Here is a 17,238-nt window from a genome sequence, read left to right on the forward strand (position 1 = left end):
TTAGAAATAACAAGGTCCAGGATTGCGCCCTTAGAATAGGTTGATTCAGTGCAGTGTTGGATAAGATCGTTAGTAGATAGGAAAGTGGCCAGTGAGTTCGCAGAGGAGTCTTGCGGTACTCCCCAGTGGAGATTGAAGTCACCCACGAAGGTCTGATTGTCACTTCGCGAGTATTGGTCGCTGATGAAGTCGGTGAGTTCATCCATAAACGAAGGGCCACTACGAGGCGGGCGGTAAATGACATGGAATCTGAGGGGTGAACGGTGTTGCAATTGAAGCTCAAGAGAAAGGCATTCAAAGGTTTTGGAGGAGCTGTTAGGAGAGGCCTTGAGTTGGAGGGTGTTTCTAAAGATGACTGCAACACCTCCCCCCGTGTTGTCAGTTCTGTCATTCCTAAGTAAAGAGTAGCCTGTGGGTAATAGGAGATCAAATATAGAGTGAGATGTATCTTTGAACCAGGTCTCTGTGAGGAAGAGCATGTCAATATTATGAAGGGTGATGGTATCGGAGATTTCGAGTTTGTGTTTTACTGCAGATCTGCAGTTGTGAAGCATGCAGCGCAGCTCTGTCAAGACCGTTTTGGTGACGGGGGCACTAGGGCTCTGAAGGGTGATCGGGATATTGTACTTATGAGGGGGTGCTCTGGGGGGTTTAGGTGGATGCTTTGTTCTGACAGAGGTGATGATCGGAATGGCGTAGATAGTGGGGTTGCTAGGGTATCCCGGTTGAGGAGGGGTGGCGCTACAGGGCTTGAGTGAGTTAACAGAGTTTCCCGACGATAGGTTAAGCTTGGCTGTACTGGGGTGAGGGGGCGAGGTGCATCTCGTGGGAAGTTGGGAAGGAGAAGCGGTGCAAGAAGGGGTGACAATCTTAGAGCATAAAAGTGAAATGGCAGCTGTAAGCTGGGAGATGGAGGTGATAAGAGAGCCTAGTGTGTTTTCCAGTGAGAATGGGGCAGAGCACGGAAGGTTGGGTTGGGGAAGGTTGGGTGGCTCTATTGAAACAAGGGGGGGTGGAGTGGGTGGTGGCAGGCAGGGAGAGGTGGCAGGAAAGGAGGTGATTTTGGGTGTGGGGTTCATAAGTGGGGAAGGGTGGTGGGTGAGAGCGGGAGTTAGTGAAACGGAGGTTAAGGGAGAGTTGTCTATGTTGGTGTTGCAAGAGGGAGAGGAATTAAGGACAAATTTAGGGGGAGAGGTGTGCGGAACTCGGCGGTTGGGTAGAATGAGAGGGGAGGCCTGTGTGGCGTCATGAGAATGTGGGAGGTTCGGGAGGAAAAGAGGTGAGGTGGTTGTGGAGGACCTGTCAGCTAGGAGAGGTGGCTGCGAGGGAACGGGCATCAGGCAGAGTGAGGGGTGTTGGGAGAAAGGGGAGTTGAAGAGAGGAAGTGGTTCTGCTGGGCCTGAGGGAGGGAAGTGGAGGGGGTTACCGGGCGGGGAAGGGGAGTAGTGCAGCATTCCTGGCGGAGTAGGAGGGAGGAGAGAGATGCGGTGGGATTGAGGAGAGGACGGGGTGAATAACGAGGGGAGGAGGGGGTAAGGGGGAGGGATGGAAGGGGTGAGGGGAGCATAAGGAAAGTACACTTGGGGAGAGGGACGGAGGAGAGGTGGGCTAAAAAGGGGGGTGATGGGAAGGAAGATGGGGGAGGAGAAGAGATTGGAGAAACGGGATGGTGCAGATGGGACGAGGAGCGTATTGGCTTGTGGTAAGGTTGAAATGATGTGTGAAGGGATATACTGTGAGGGGGGAGGAATAGGAGGGGAGGTCACAAGGGAGGGGGAGGGAAGGGGGCCGACCTGTGCTCCTCGAGGGAGCCGCCAATTGGAGTGAGGTGGGGTCTGCGGAGGAGAAAGGGAGTAAATGTGTCCCTCTGTAATGTTGCATTACAGAGGGACACATTTAGGTTTCGCCTCGCCGAAGGCAGCGCCCTGCGTAGCTTTTCGGCGCAGGCGAAATCTAATGTCAGAAAGAGTGTGGCTTGGAATCCGCCCCTCTGTTCCATTGGCTAGCTCCATAAATGGAGGCTAGCCATTGGAACAGAGATCTGTCCGTCATGGCCGGACCAGATTCGTGGGCGTTCCCGCGATTTCTTCCCTCTCCAATCGTCATTGCGGCGGTGGGCGGGTTTACTTTTTTTTTTCCAATGTTTGTTTTCGTCATTTCGGCGAAGATGGTGGCCGGGCAGTAGCTTGTTTAGGATGCTGCAAAGTGTGTCCTGACCTTGCAGCGGCTGTGCCAGGGAGCAGGCCACCGTCTGTGGTTTTCTTGAGCAAATAAAACTAGTCGCACAAACGAACAGTAACAATAATGAATTAATTACTAACTTTGGATTTTAGAGCAGTGTGCTGCCCAGCTTAAAGCGCTTCAACGCCTCACTGAAAGTAGTAAGCGCTATATAATTGCAATTACAAAACGTTCGTGAAAGTTCCCTGATTTCGCCTATTGTGTTCTTCGAAGGTGTTCCATTTTCCCGGTGTCAGTCAGACCAGCCCCCCTCCCCGCGCCCTGTATCTGTTGCATATGCGCCTTGTTAGATCTGCCGCCTCTCGCACACCCCTGCACTCTCTTCTCCATGCCTAATTTCCAGTCTCCGCGCCAAGCAACATGTTATTCCCTCGCTCTCTGCTTCGAGCATCCTCTGGGTAATTTCCTTGTCAAACTTCCTACAGACTGCAAGTTTCAGTGCTTTTCCTGCCCCCTCCCCGCCCCCCGCGGGATCACATCACACACAAACACTGAGTACAGGCCAGCTCGCGCTGCCAGTACTGCCCCACCCTCAGAAGACGCGACTGAGCTCTCTCCCTGCTGCGCAGCCGAAGACCCGGCTTCAGACCTCCTATACCTCACAGCCGCCGCCCTGTGCCAGCACCCAGGCCACCCTGTGCCAGCGCCAAGGCTGCGCCAGAAGTGGTATCGAGCAGCACCGCGTCGTAGGACCCAGAGAGAAACTGCCCAAGAGGGGACCAGGGATGGAGAAGAAGGGGTGTGAGTGATTGCGGAGTACAGCCCTCTGACACACTGATGAAGTGAAGCCTCTTCCACTGAGCCCCTCGCCCTCCAGAGGAGTCCTGCCCGACCTCAGAAGCATCCTCGGAGCCCTTTGGAGCGCCAAGTAAGTTCCACTCTCAGAAATTAGTGCAAGTTTCGGGGAGGGAGTTATCGCACAGTTGTTCAGGACAAAATCGTTTCTGCTAGCAGTTAAGCCAGCTCAGTGGGTCAATGCGCCTGCCCTTCAAATCTGCGTGTGAACTGCAGGTCATGGGTTCTACCTTGAGAATGTCGGTGGACCGTCTAGCCCTTTTATCATCACGAGGATGATTAAGAAAGTACCACTGATGTAGGTACTAGCAGCTGTGTTTTCACACTTTATCACCAGGGCACTTTAGGTCTGCTGCAATCTACCATGTTTGCTGATGGGCTCCAAGCATTAACACATTTAATAAGCACGCCATTAGTGAAAGTTCTCAGTATTGTCTTAAATTCAGTAATTCATTCAATCGAGTTATCTTTTTTATTTCTAACGATTGAGTACTATTTGTTCCGTCCTGTTTGAGGGCTAACTCGAGTAGTGCATTCCACTCTCTCAGCTGCAGGTATGAAATGTGAACAGGTGGTGAAAGTGTTAACTGTGGAGTCTAGAGCCTTTAGTTGTACTCAGGGATATTGCAATTATTTGACGGGGGATGTGTGTGTGTGTGTGAGGGGGGGTATACATCAGTGTTGATTAAATTATGTGACGACAAAAGGCAAATTATGCAACTTTAGATGTCACATTCTGTGCTAATATAATTCATAGTGAATTGACATGTTAACACAAAATGACATTGAGAAGTCACAATACTCGTAAAATACTCAGGTTTATTAATAAAGGAACAAGATCCTGCTAAAAATCTCATTCCCCAAAAAAGTGATGTTTTTCTCCTGCACTGAAAAACGGGACCCAATTTTATAAAACACTGTCCATTCGAGCTATCAGAGTAAAGTAGTGTAAAACAGGCAATCCTGTGCCCAGCAGAAAGCATGGAATCACCCGTGCCCCTTTCATTTAATAAACTATGTGCCTCTTTTATTCCGTGTAATCCAGTTATGTTTTTAGGTTTCGCCTCGTCGAGAGCTGCGCACTGCGCAGCTTTTCGGCGCAGGCGAAATCTAATGTTAGAAACAGTGTGGCTTGGATTCCGCCCCTCTGTTCCATTGGCTAGCTCCATAAATGGAGGCTAGCCATTGGAACAGAGATCTGTCAGTCATGGCCGGACCAGATTCGTGGGCGTTCCCGCAATTTCTTCCCTCTCTGATCGTCATTGCGGCGGTGGGCGGGTTTACTTTTTTTTTCAATGTTTGTTTTCGTCATTTCGGCGAAGATGGCGGCCGGGCAGTAGCTTGTTTAAGATGCTGCAAAGTGTGTCCCGACCTTGCAGCGGCTGTGCCAGGGAGCAGGCCACCATCTGTGCCAGGGTAACCCGATCCTTTCCCGATGTCCCAAAGGTTCTGCGGCGGCGAGTTCACGAAGCTCCGAAAGCGGAGCATTTATTCAATCCGCACGGTGGCTCGCCTTACCTATACTGCAGCGCACATTGGCCCGCTGGAGGACGGGCACGGGAGCGCTGAGCCGCGACGGGCCTGAGGCAAGATCAGTGGAGGCCATCGGTATTGCAGCCTGAGCCTTAATTGCGGCAGAAGGTGCCCAGCGAGCCACACCATCTCGGCCGAACGAGCTATTAACGGCCGGGGGAGCAGGAATACGGCGCAGGACGCCCCCCTCCTCCCGCCTTCCTCCGAAGTATCGCGGCACTCGGCCGCCTTTGATGTCGCCCACATATGGTTGCTCTGAGCAGCCTTTATGAACCAAGAACTGTCTGGAAACAATTACACAGCCTTGCGACTGGCGACCGATGCAGATTAGAACATTTCACGTATGTTAGAAAGCATGAAATCGTTGGCCCAGTTCTAACTTTGTTAGATAAATAGTAACGTCCATATTAAAACAAAATGTGTAGCTTTTTATTTTAATTTTATGTTGCATTTATCAAGCACTGATCCGCTGCTACCGTCTAGTAAAATTAAGGTTGCTGTGTTTTGCTTTTGCATTGTTCCGGGTTACAAAGTATCAGAGTTACCGAGTAGTGACTTCACACCAGCCCATGCGCTGTTGCAAACTACTGAGTGCCTAGATGGTATCCACGTGTTCAAAGTCACCTGCAGCTACTAGCATTGTAACAAACAATGCACAGCAGCAAACCCGACATCTCATTAAACTAAATGCATAAAACATAACATAAACGCCTCCAGAGTCTCTCGGTGCCCGGTGACCGACATCAGTTGCTAATCTAGCTCTACTTGCATTCTGGTGCTTGTCGTGTTTGTGTCCATTCAAATATAGGACCACAAATACCAGAATGCAAAGCGGAAAGGTGTGCCAGCAAAGGTTCTTACGTCTGATCCAGCTGTAATACCTTCGGGTCGAGTTCACGCTATATAAACACTGCAACAAAAAAGTGTGATGTCACTAGTGAAGGCAGGTGTGCTGTTACTGGTGCAGACTGGACGTGCGGTCCCCGACTGTGTTACCTTTTGGCTACGCTTTCACTTATGCAGCCAGATGGACTGCACTGCTGCAGCGTATGTTGTCACTCGTGGAAACTGAATATGCCTTTGTCGGCACAGGCAGTGCGCAAACAGGCAGTTGTCACTGGCGTTGGAGGACTGGGGTGTTAATGGCCCAGACAGTACTCAGCTACTCCATAAACTTCCCCACTACCTCTCCTTCCCCTTCCAATGTGCTCTTGTGATCCAGACGGGTCTTTGGAGGCGATCTTGGGCACTGACAGCAGTGCTGCTGTGGTTTTTTTATTTTTAAAGTGCTTCAATACCTTTGGGTCGAGTTTGCGCTATCACTCCATTGGCCTAGATGGCGCAGGGGTGAATGTTTTGGGTAAGAGTGCAGCTGTGCTTAGCAGGTTTGGATCGCAGCACTGGCTGTCATATTTTTCCTTTGTATTATTATTGTTACACTGTTAGTGCATGTTCTCTTTTAGCCACATGATGCAGGAAACAAATACCACATGACAGTTTATCTGACACCTGAGCGGGTACTTTAATATACAGCTCTCTTAGGCACATGGATGCAAACTCTCTATGGATAGTACAATGCATATTGCTTTTCACATGATGTAACAGTAGATGCTATGGCACCCAGGATAATGTGCTGCATGGCTAAATACTTATATGTCCCAAAGGCCTTTGAAGCACAGACCCTCTCCTCGCCGTTTCTCGTCCAGTCCCCTCCTCCTGTCCCTCGTTCATATTATTGACCCTCCCGCATTTCGGCCGACAAACGTTCATTGCCATGAGCTGCCTCTATTCTTTAGCGCAGGCGCACATTGAGACCCACTCATCACTTTCTCGATTACCGGTCTAGTTGTTATCCTTTCACCAATTAATACCCCCCCTTGACCTATGCACCAACCGTATCACGGCAGTGCATATCTTGTATATACACACCCACTTTTACCCGTCCGCATCCATTACCCGGATGAGGACTTACATTCGAGTGGAGGACATTACCCGTGCATTCCTTCACCTATTGTAAGGTAAGAGACCACACCCGCATACTCTGTTCGTACGATGGATACTTCCCTACATCACTCGTGGGATTCCTCGTTTTACTACACCGTCCTTGACCTGGTTCTACGGTCCGGTAGCTGCTTTAACTCTTCCTCTCCGTTTTTGCAGCTCCACCTGTGGACGTACCCGTCCTGCCACGACCGGCTAGTTCACCCAGAGCTTTATTTTAATTTTAAAGATATCCTTCTCGGACCGTCTCTAGCTGTTACAGTTTGTCAAGGTACGCGACACCAGACTCACCAGTATTACATTCTTTCACCACCCGTCATTACATGTATGTGCATTTTAACAGCGCCGTTACTGTTTCCACACAATCTCTATTCCTTGCTCCGCTACTGTCTCCATCATTCACGCTCCCTCTACCCTGGGTCATTCGTCATACTGCACCGCTGCATGTTTCCCTATCCGCATTCATGCCCATGTACTGTCTCTTTGCCATTTTCCAGATCGCACCCTACAGCCACGTGCCTTTTCTACGTGCCATTCGTTATACTGTACATGCATAATTATGTTTGTGCACACAGGAGTTTCCCCCTACCAGCGACTTTGTAGGAGTGGACGTACCCAGTGAGTGCCCATGCCCTACGGCTCTGCATTATCTCCACAGTTGATAGGCGCCCATGAGCTCTTCAGCGCGCCTCTGCTATCACCTATACTAATTGTAGTGCAGATTTGTACATGTGTTCACACACAACCTTTCCCTAATAAGCACCTTTGTTTTAGTTTGTGTCCACCCCATTCTGCCTAGTCCTCTCTACACCGCATCTTAACCATTGAAATTTCACTACACACTGTGTTTTTCGACTATACACATTCATAGTAAAACAGTGATTTGTCTGCCTTCTGTTACTTTTGACCCTAGAATTTGGGTTTGTTACCACTTACCAATACCGAGTACCAGTGATGTTATAGACTTCTCTAATGACCAACACAAAAGCCAAAACTGGGGTTTCAATAATTGAATGAGCTGGTTTCAATGAAGGTTGTTTTGATTGAATCAAACAACAACCGGTTAACTTGTTACACCGAGCAATTTTATTTGATTTTTGCAAACGGTCTTTTTTTCTTTTTTCAACACATTATTCGTTGTGCGTGGAAAATACAAAATGAACAATGAAATACGTTTTATGTACAATATATACAAACATATAAATACAACATTTCATACACACTTGGCCATACATTCATACACAGACCATACAAAGCAAATAATAATACAAAGAACACTGTGTCCAGGCATCTGTAAAACAATCAGTGGAAAATGATTCTTTTCATATTTTACAATGTCGTTGTAATTATCATGAGATCCCTCATGAACCCAAATTAATGAAATCACTATTCCGACATGATAATGGTAGCCAGATGCGGGACTGAAAAGCTGGTCGACGCGTTTCAAACCCCTAGGAATTGGTGGGGTTCACCTCAGGACCGGGTTTGGTTCTGAAATAATAAAGATAACTAGCTTGAGCAAGGTGTCATGGAGCGACTATCAAGTGGATTTAAAAAGGGATCGACTACCAGAGTCCAGCTGACGCTCCCTACCTCAATCCAAAAGTTCGACCGACAACTTGAGAGTTTCCGATCAAAATCGTATTTCCCAACAGGTTTGGTTACAGCAGCTGTGCAAGAAAACAAAATACACGCGACAACATTTCAGTGTGGTGCAATGCTATCAGACATCATTCATACCGCTTGCAGAGGGGCGCGTAAACTTACCTGCGAGCGGGCGGTTTCAGTCTCGCTGCTCTGATACTTTCTTTGGCGGCTGCTCCTATTCTGTAGAACGGGGGCGAAAGCGTTTGTTAGTGATGTGGCGGTTACCCGTGTGCGAGTCAATTCCGTATCAATCGAGTACACATACCGGAGCGGGAGCAAGGCGATGGTCCTTCTCCCTAGCTGGTGTACATGGTTCAACCGGCTGGAGTCCTCGAATGGGGGTGTGGCCTCAGTACTTCCTGGTTGGTGTTAGGAAGGAAGGAGGGCCCGAGAATTCTGGGACTTGTAGTCTAGAGACAATGTGCTGACGAAAGGTCAGCTGGCCCAAGCATTCGGCTTGTAAATTTCAGATATTTCATTAAGTCCTCGTGTGGCAGTATTGAACTTCATAATGAGCATTGCTTCACGTTGTGATAATTTTGCATCAATGTCCCCTCCCCTAGGGTCATTTTCAATTTTAGACAAGACAGTCCAACGTAAATCCGTGATCACATGTTTACACCTAGTCCAATGATTCACTAAGGGGGCATTCTCTACCCCTCTGCGGATGCGCGATTTGTGTTGCGTAATCCTGGTCCTGATTTCCTGTGTTGTTTTGCCAATGTAGACTGAAGGGCAAGGGCAAATGATTGCATATACCACGTTTTTTGATTTACAATTCGTAAAAGTCTCATGTTTCCAATGGGTATTCTCGAATGTAAAAACTGTGTCTTCAATGGTCTCGATGCAACAGGTGCAAGTCCCGCACTTATGATGTCCTTTTGGTGGAGGTAATCCAAAGATACTTTGTAATGTGGGGGCCCTTGTCATTGGTAACGCTGCCCTAACCACGTAGTTGGCAACACTTTTGTCCTTTTTATACGCAAAAAGTGGTGGGGCTGAGAAATCCTCATGCAGATTTTTTAGTAAATGCCAGTTAGACATAATGAGCTTTCTGTGTGCGTTGGCTGCCGAACAGAAAGTGGTAACGCACACCATCCTTTTAACTTCAGGTCTCATTCTTTTTTCTAACAATGTCTCTCGTGGGGTCCACCACGCTCGTTTGAGTGAGTTTTTTAGAAGTTTTTTAGGGTAACCTCTCTGAATCAAACGATTCTTTAAACATTCAGCATGAATGAAGTACTCTTCCTTGCTCGAACAATTTCGATGTATTCTCAAAAACTGCCCATAAGGCAGATTTTGTTTCAAGCTGCGGGGGTGGTTGCTATTAAAATGCAACGCTTTGTTCCTGTCCGAAGGTTTCCGGAAAAGTGTTGTGCTTAGGCCTCCCTCAAAAGGTGCCACTTTCACATCCAAAAAGTTGATGGATTCATTAGATGCTGTGACAGAGAACTGGATGTCTATTGTTCTCGAATTCAGCCAGCTTACGAATTGACCAAGGTCTTCATGTCCGCCAGTCCAGACCATGAATATATCGTCAATATATCGCATATAATGCGAAATACTCTTGTCAAAAGGATTGGTTTGGTAGATGAATTTCTCCTCAAATAACCCCATAAACATTATGGCTAGCTCCGGGGCAAAGGGGCAACCCATCGCCACCCCTTTGATTTGATAAAAAAATTCCGAATCAAATGTAAAAAAGTTCTTCTGTAGCGCAAATCGTGCAAGGTCAAGAATAAATTTGGTGGGGACTCTTACTGGTCTTTCCCTTTTGTCCAAGAACACTGTCAGAATTTCCAGTGCTTGTTCTTGAGGGATCTGGGTGTATAGGGACACCACATCGAGTGTCACTAGGAGTTGGCTGCTTTGGTCGAATTTAATGGTGGAAATGCGATTAAGGAACGCAGTGGTGTCTTGGAGATGGGCAGGGATAGTTTCGATAAAGGGTTTCAAAAAATGGTCAATATATTTAGCCACAGGTTCAAACAGCGATTCGCATCCTGAAATGATAGGTCGCCCTGGGGGATTTTTCTCGTCCTTATGTAATTTAGGGAGTACATAGAATACAGGCGTCCTTGGGTTTTTGTTTTGTAGGAATGCGAACTCCTTGGGTCCTATAATCCCTTCTGCAAAGCCTCTTTGGATAATGTCAAATAATTGATTCTGTAATTCAGATGTAGGATTCTTCCCTATGCGTCTATAGCAGTTCTGATCGTTAAGTTGACGGTGTACTTCTAACTTGTATTTATTAGTGTCCCATATAACCACCGCTCCGCCTTTATCGGCCTGTTTGACAACGATGGTAGTGTCATTCTTCACTGCTATGAGTGCATCTTTTTCGGCTTTGGAAAGGTTGAATTTGACAAATGACTTCTTTTTTTCAATTGATGAAATCCCTGATAGCACAGTGGTTTCAAACGTTGAAACTTCCTTTGGGATTTTGGGTCCTTTTGGGCAGAATGTAGACTTTTTCTTTAGGCCTGTAGTTTCTTCATGTGTATTTTCCATGGTATCCAGAAAAAATGTTTTAAGACGTATTTTACGGCAGAACTCCAATGTCTCTAGTTTCATTCGAGTGAAATCCGTAGGTCTTGACATTTTTTCTGGATACCATGGAAAGATGCACTCATAGCAGTGAAGAATGACACTACCATCGTTGTCAAACAGGCCGATAAAGGCGGAGCGGTGGTTATATGGGACACTAATAAATACAAAACAGGGCGACCTATCATTTCAGGATGCGAATCGCTGTTTGAACCTGTGGCTAAATATATTGACCATTTTTTGAAACCCTTTATCGAAACTATCCCTGCCCATCTCCAAGACACCACTGCGTTCCTTAATCGCATTTCCACCATTAAATTCGACCAAAGCAGCCAACTCCTAGTGACACTCGATGTGGTGTCCCTATACACCCAGATCCCTCAAGAACAAGCACTGGAAACTCTGACAGTGTTCTTGGACAAAAGGGAAAGACCAGTAAGAGTCCCCACCAAATTTATTCTTGACCTTGCACGATTTGCGCTACAGAAGAACTTTTTTACATTTGATTCGGAATTTTTTTATCAAATCAAAGGGGTGGCGATGGGTTGCCCCTTTGCCCCGGAGCTAGCCATAATGTTTATGGGGTTATTTGAGGAGAAATTCATCTACCAAACCAATCCTTTTGACAAGAGTATTTCGCATTATATGCGATATATTGACGATATATTCATGGTCTGGACTGGCGGACATGAAGACCTTGGTCAATTCGTAAGCTGGCTGAATTCGAGAACAATAGACATCCAGTTCTCTGTCACAGCATCTAATGAATCCATCAACTTTTTGGATGTGAAAGTGGCACCTTTTGAGGGAGGCCTAAGCACAACACTTTTCCGGAAACCTTCGGACAGGAACAAAGCGTTGCATTTTAATAGCAACCACCCCCGCAGCTTGAAACAAAATCTGCCTTATGGGCAGTTTTTGAGAATACATCGAAATTGTTCGAGCAAGGAAGAGTACTTCATTCATGCTGAATGTTTAAAGAATCGTTTGATTCAGAAAGGTTACCCTAAAAAACTTCTAAAAAACTCACTCAAACGAGCGTGGTGGACCCCACGAGAGACATTGTTAGAAAAAAGAATGAGACCTGAAGTTAAAAGGATGGTGTGCGTTACCACTTTCTGTTCGGCAGCCAACGCACACAGAAAGCTCATTATGTCTAACTGGCATTTACTAAAAAATCTGCATGAGGATTTCTCAGCCCCACCACTTTTTGCGTATAAAAAGGACAAAAGTGTTGCCAACTACGTGGTTAGGGCAGCGTTACCAATGACAAGGGCCCCCACATTACAAAGTATCTTTGGATTACCTCCACCAAAAGGACATCATAAGTGCGGGACTTGCACCTGTTGCATCGAGACCATTGAAGACACAGTTTTTACATTCGAGAATACCCATTGGAAACATGAGACTTTTACGAATTGTAAATCAAAAAACGTGGTATATGCAATCATTTGCCCTTGCCCTTCAGTCTACATTGGCAAAACAACACAGGAAATCAGGACCAGGATTACGCAACACAAATCGCGCCTCCGCAGAGGGGTAGAGAATGCCCCCTTAGTGAATCATTGGACTAGGTGTAAACATGTGATCACGGATTTACGTTGGACTGTCTTGTCTAAAATTGAAAATGACCCTAGGGGAGGGGACATTGATGCAAAATTATCACAACGTGAAGCAATGCTCATTATGAAGTTCAATACTGCCACACGAGGACTTAATGAAATATCTGAAATTTACAAGCCGAATGCTTAGGCCAGCTGACCTTTCGTCAGCACATTGTCTCTAGACTACAAGTCCCAGAATTCTCGGGCCCTCCTTCCTTCCTAACACCAACCAGGAAGTACTGAGGCCACACCCCCATTCGAGGACTCCAGCCGGTTGAACCATGTACACCAGCTAGGGAGAAGGACCATCGCCTTGCTCCCACTCCGGTATGTGTACTCGATTGATACGGAATTGACTCGCACACGGGTAACCGCCACATCACTAACAAACGCTTTCGCCCCCGTTCTACAGAATAGGAGCAGCCGCCAAAGAAAGTATCAGAGCAGCGAGACTGAAACCGCCCGCTCGCAGGTAAGTTTACGCGCCCCTCTGCAAGCGGTATGAATGATGTCTGATAGCATTGCACCACACTGAAATGTTGTCGCGTGTATTTTGTTTTCTTGCACAGCTGCTGTAACCAAACCTGTTGGGAAATACGATTTTGATCGGAAACTCTCAAGTTGTCGGTCGAACTTTTGGATTGAGGTAGGGAGCGTCAGCTGGACTCTGGTAGTCGATCCCTTTTTAAATCCACTTGATAGTCGCTCCATGACACCTTGCTCAAGCTAGTTATCTTTATTATTTCAGAACCAAACCCGGTCCTGAGGAGAACCCCACCAATTCCTAGGGGTTTGAAACGCGTCGACCAGCTTTTCAGTCCCGCATCTGGCTACCATTATCATGTCGGAATAGTGATTTCATTAATTTGGGTTCATGAGGGATCTCATGATAATTACAACGACATTGTAAAATATGAAAAGAATCATTTTCCACTGATTGTTTTACAGATGCCTGGACACAGTGTTCTTTGTATTATTATTTGCTTTGTATGGTCTGTGTATGAATGTATGGCCAAGTGTGTATGAAATGTTGTATTTATATGTTTGTATATATTGTACATAAAACGTATTTCATTGTTCATTTTGTATTTTCCACGCACAACGAATAATGTGTTGAAAAAAGAAAAAAAGACCGTTTGCAAAAATCAAATAAAATTGCTCGGTGTAACAAGTTAACCGGTTGTTGTTTGATTCAATCAAAACAACCTTCATTGAAACCAGCTCATTCAATTATTGAAACCCCAGTTTTGGCTTTTGTGTTGGTCATTAGTATTAGTTGGACTCAGCCTCACTGAGTAATGAGTCAAGGCCCTCTTTTGATTCTTTGTTATAGACTTCTCTGGCATGTTTTGGTCTTCTCTTAGGAACGTACGGGGGGGCATGCTCTGTGTGTGTGTGTGTGGCTCTGTGTGCGTGTGGCTGTGTGTGTGTGTGGGTGCAAATGCAATAGGTCTCGCATTTGCGAAAGATTAAGCTATTGACATTGTAAATGACAATGCCATTTATTTATCTGTTTTCAAAACCAACACATAAATAAACAATTTGTCATTTACAATTCCAATAGCTCTAACTTTGTCAAAGGTGAAACCGTTGCATTGTGTGTGTGCTGTGAGAGCTGTGTGGGCTGTGAGAGCTGTGTGGGCCGTGAGAGCTGTGTGGGCTGTGTGGGCTGAGAGAGCTGTGTGGGCTGAGAGAGCTGTGTGGGCTGAGAGAGCTGTTGGCAATGTAAATAACAATGCCATTTATTTATAAGTAAAAAAAAAAAAAAAAAAATGTCATGAGCAATGCCAATAGCTCTAACTTTTCCAAAGGCGAAACCATTGCATTGTAAATGCTTGTTTTTTTAAGTGGCTGGGGGAGATACTGTGTTTGATTACGAGTTTGGCGTACTCCATCACAATCGTGACGGATATCCCGTCCGCCGTTTAACGAGTTCCATTATATCCAATGGAACTCGTAGTAGGGAGGACGTATCCGTCACATTTGTTATGGAGTAGCCCATCCTCCAAACTCGTAATCAGGACCCAAGTGATTTGCCTGAATCATAGGATGTTTGAGCCTCCTGCCACAGCCAGACTGATGATACACAGTGTTACTTAGAACTTTGCCCAGGCGATTATTGTGAGCTTTGGTACTAGGGTAGCCGCAAGCAATGCCTAGTCAACCTTAGCTATGGTTACCAACTGGCATGGTGCAAATTCATGACGGTCGGTCAGTGTAAAAATTCAGGACAAAGGGTCAAAATTCAGGACAAAAATTTGGGACAAAACATAAGTTTTACAGAAATATCGGAGGAGGTGGCACAATAATATATAAGTAAGTAAATAGACAATCAAAATAAATACAAGTCAAAATAAGTTTACATACGTTGAGCCAATCGTGCACTTCACATTTCTCAGTATGCGCACAACTTTGCAAAGCGACATCGGACCCTTTCTGCAATCAAGATTTGTGCTAGTAACAATACCGATTAATAAATAGTATTTTTTTTTTGTATGTTGAAATCTGTCTTTTAAATGTACAGTGAAAACACTGTTAGTTATTTTATTTTTATTTTCTTCAGCATGGCGCCAAGACAAAAGCAGAATGCTTTGCCATAGAAAGTCCCATGCAGGAGAAGGCACACCACATGTTGTCACGACAATTGGGCCCATTGTTATTCTATAAGTGCTGATCCAGCGCTCCTAATGAAAAACTGTCTCACCAACGCTACTTATCTCCACAATACTCACCATTAATCATGAATCACTTACCAAGGCCCATAAACTAACGAGACAATTTTTGAGCGACTGAATCATGTGACCTAATTAATCAGTAGTATTCACAAACTATTTACATGATTATATACAACTGCAGATTATCATTTCTTACAATGGATTTAAACATAAGTCATTTAATTAAGTCACTAAGGCAAATGGATTAACTGATGGTAACTAGACCATGAATAAACAAGACCATCTTGTCATTTCAAATCTAATTTTTATTAGCTTTATTATTCAAAGAAAGAGCATTTTAATTAAGAATCTTTATTTTATTTCAAAATGAAAGCAACATTTTATTAAGGAAAAGATTTATTAGACTGACACTTCAAAGCAAATCAATCAGCATGAATTAAAGCAAATTAAGTTTCCATTCCCTAAATTCTAAGGAGGAAATAAAAAGGAGAGGCCTAATGATAGCAGTATCTCTAAGGAACCTCAAAAATAAGATCACTGGTCCCAACTTCATCCCACTCCTCCAAGTGATCCAAGCAAAACTGATTCCATCCATCACATACGGAAGTGAAGCGATGAGAGGCAGGGACTCCGAAACTTTGAATGGAGTAGTCTCAAGAGCAATGCGGATAATGTTCGGTCTGCCGAAATATACCTCCCCGGCGCAGATCCGACTTGAACTTGGGTTGGTTAAAGAAGAGCTAGCACGCAAGGGAACATACCTTAAGACCTAGTATAAAATAAGCAGAGGTGACACAAACACCCTTAATGATCTCCTCTGGAAAGAACTACAAAGTAAAAATGACAGCCCAGCAAGACTCTTTTTGGAGGACGCCATCAACCAACTGGGGGCTAGGCAGCTATGGGAACTGCAAGGGAACTTGGCAGGCTTCAAAAAAAACTGTAAATAAAATCGTCAAGAAAGAATCCCTTCTTCAAGACAAAGCTTCATTAGCTAAACGAACACATGGCTGGCTGACTCTACAAACTTATAACAAACTTACTCCACAGGCGTATTTGTCGACAAGTTTTTCTAAAACAACAAAAGAAACATTTCTAAAACTACGACTGGGAGTACTACCGTCAGCGGACCATATGCCTCCGTGGTTGCGCCCCCCAAAACCAGCAAATTGCTGCCTGTGCGGAACACACGAGGAAACCATCACACACCTCATTACCATCTGTAAAGAGCTGCTGCAAGTCCGGTTGAACTTACTGAGACCCCTATTTTAAAAAAAAGGAAACAGGACCTGCAGAGAATCAACATTGGCCTGCTTCAGAGGTGATGACGTGCAAATGGCCTGTCGATTGGTAAAATATCTGGGAGTGGCAGAATCGGGCTCAAACATTGGAAGACCAAATGCTCACCGATACCACCCCCTCAACACCATCAACCTCTAAACATTAGGATGGCCTAAAGACTTAAATTGTCTCGGAACACTGAAGCATCACCTCAATGATGTACGATTACTTAAGGAGAGGACCAGTCCGCCCCCCACAGGAAAACATAAGGGAAATGAACTGACAGATCGTACTGTTTTTAACTGTCTTTTTTTATAATTTGTTCTTTTATCATTGCCAATGGCTATTTGTAATGGTTTTTAGTAACTGTACAATAAAGCACTGAACTGAACTGAACTAAATTCTAACACCCTGTCTAAAACTCGCTTCACCTAGAAAGAATAATCTTTAAAGACTGCCGTCCTTACGTGCGCCAAAGAGTCCAACAGCACGTCACGCCTTTCAGGAATCGGGTAACGAGAGGAATACCCTCTTGCCCATGGGGCCAAGTTTTATACCTATCTAACTAGCTAATCTTCTCAAAATTGTACATTTTCTTTGCCATCCAGAGTTCCCATTGGCTGTCTAATGTCAGACCATATTGTGTCATCACCATTTTCAAACCGAGAACGGGCTCTTCTTTAGCCCTATTGTCCTTTGCTTTCGTGTCATTTCGCTTCCTCGAAAATGTATCATTTCACTCGAGCTACAGTTCATGACTTCCTTGCCTTGGCAATCTTGCCGCTTCCTGTCCTTGAAACCTTCTCTCCAAGAGCACGTTTAGCACAACCTATTAAACTGTATTTTTCTGACAAAATTGTCAACGTGGTAAAAGTTTCCACTTCTTGTGCAAGGCTCCTTTCTGGACAGGATTC

This window comes from Lissotriton vulgaris, chromosome 4_1, assembly GCF_964263255.1.
Source record: "Lissotriton vulgaris chromosome 4_1, aLisVul1.2, whole genome shotgun sequence".
NCBI classification, from domain to species: Eukaryota; Metazoa; Chordata; class Amphibia; order Caudata; family Salamandridae; genus Lissotriton; species Lissotriton vulgaris.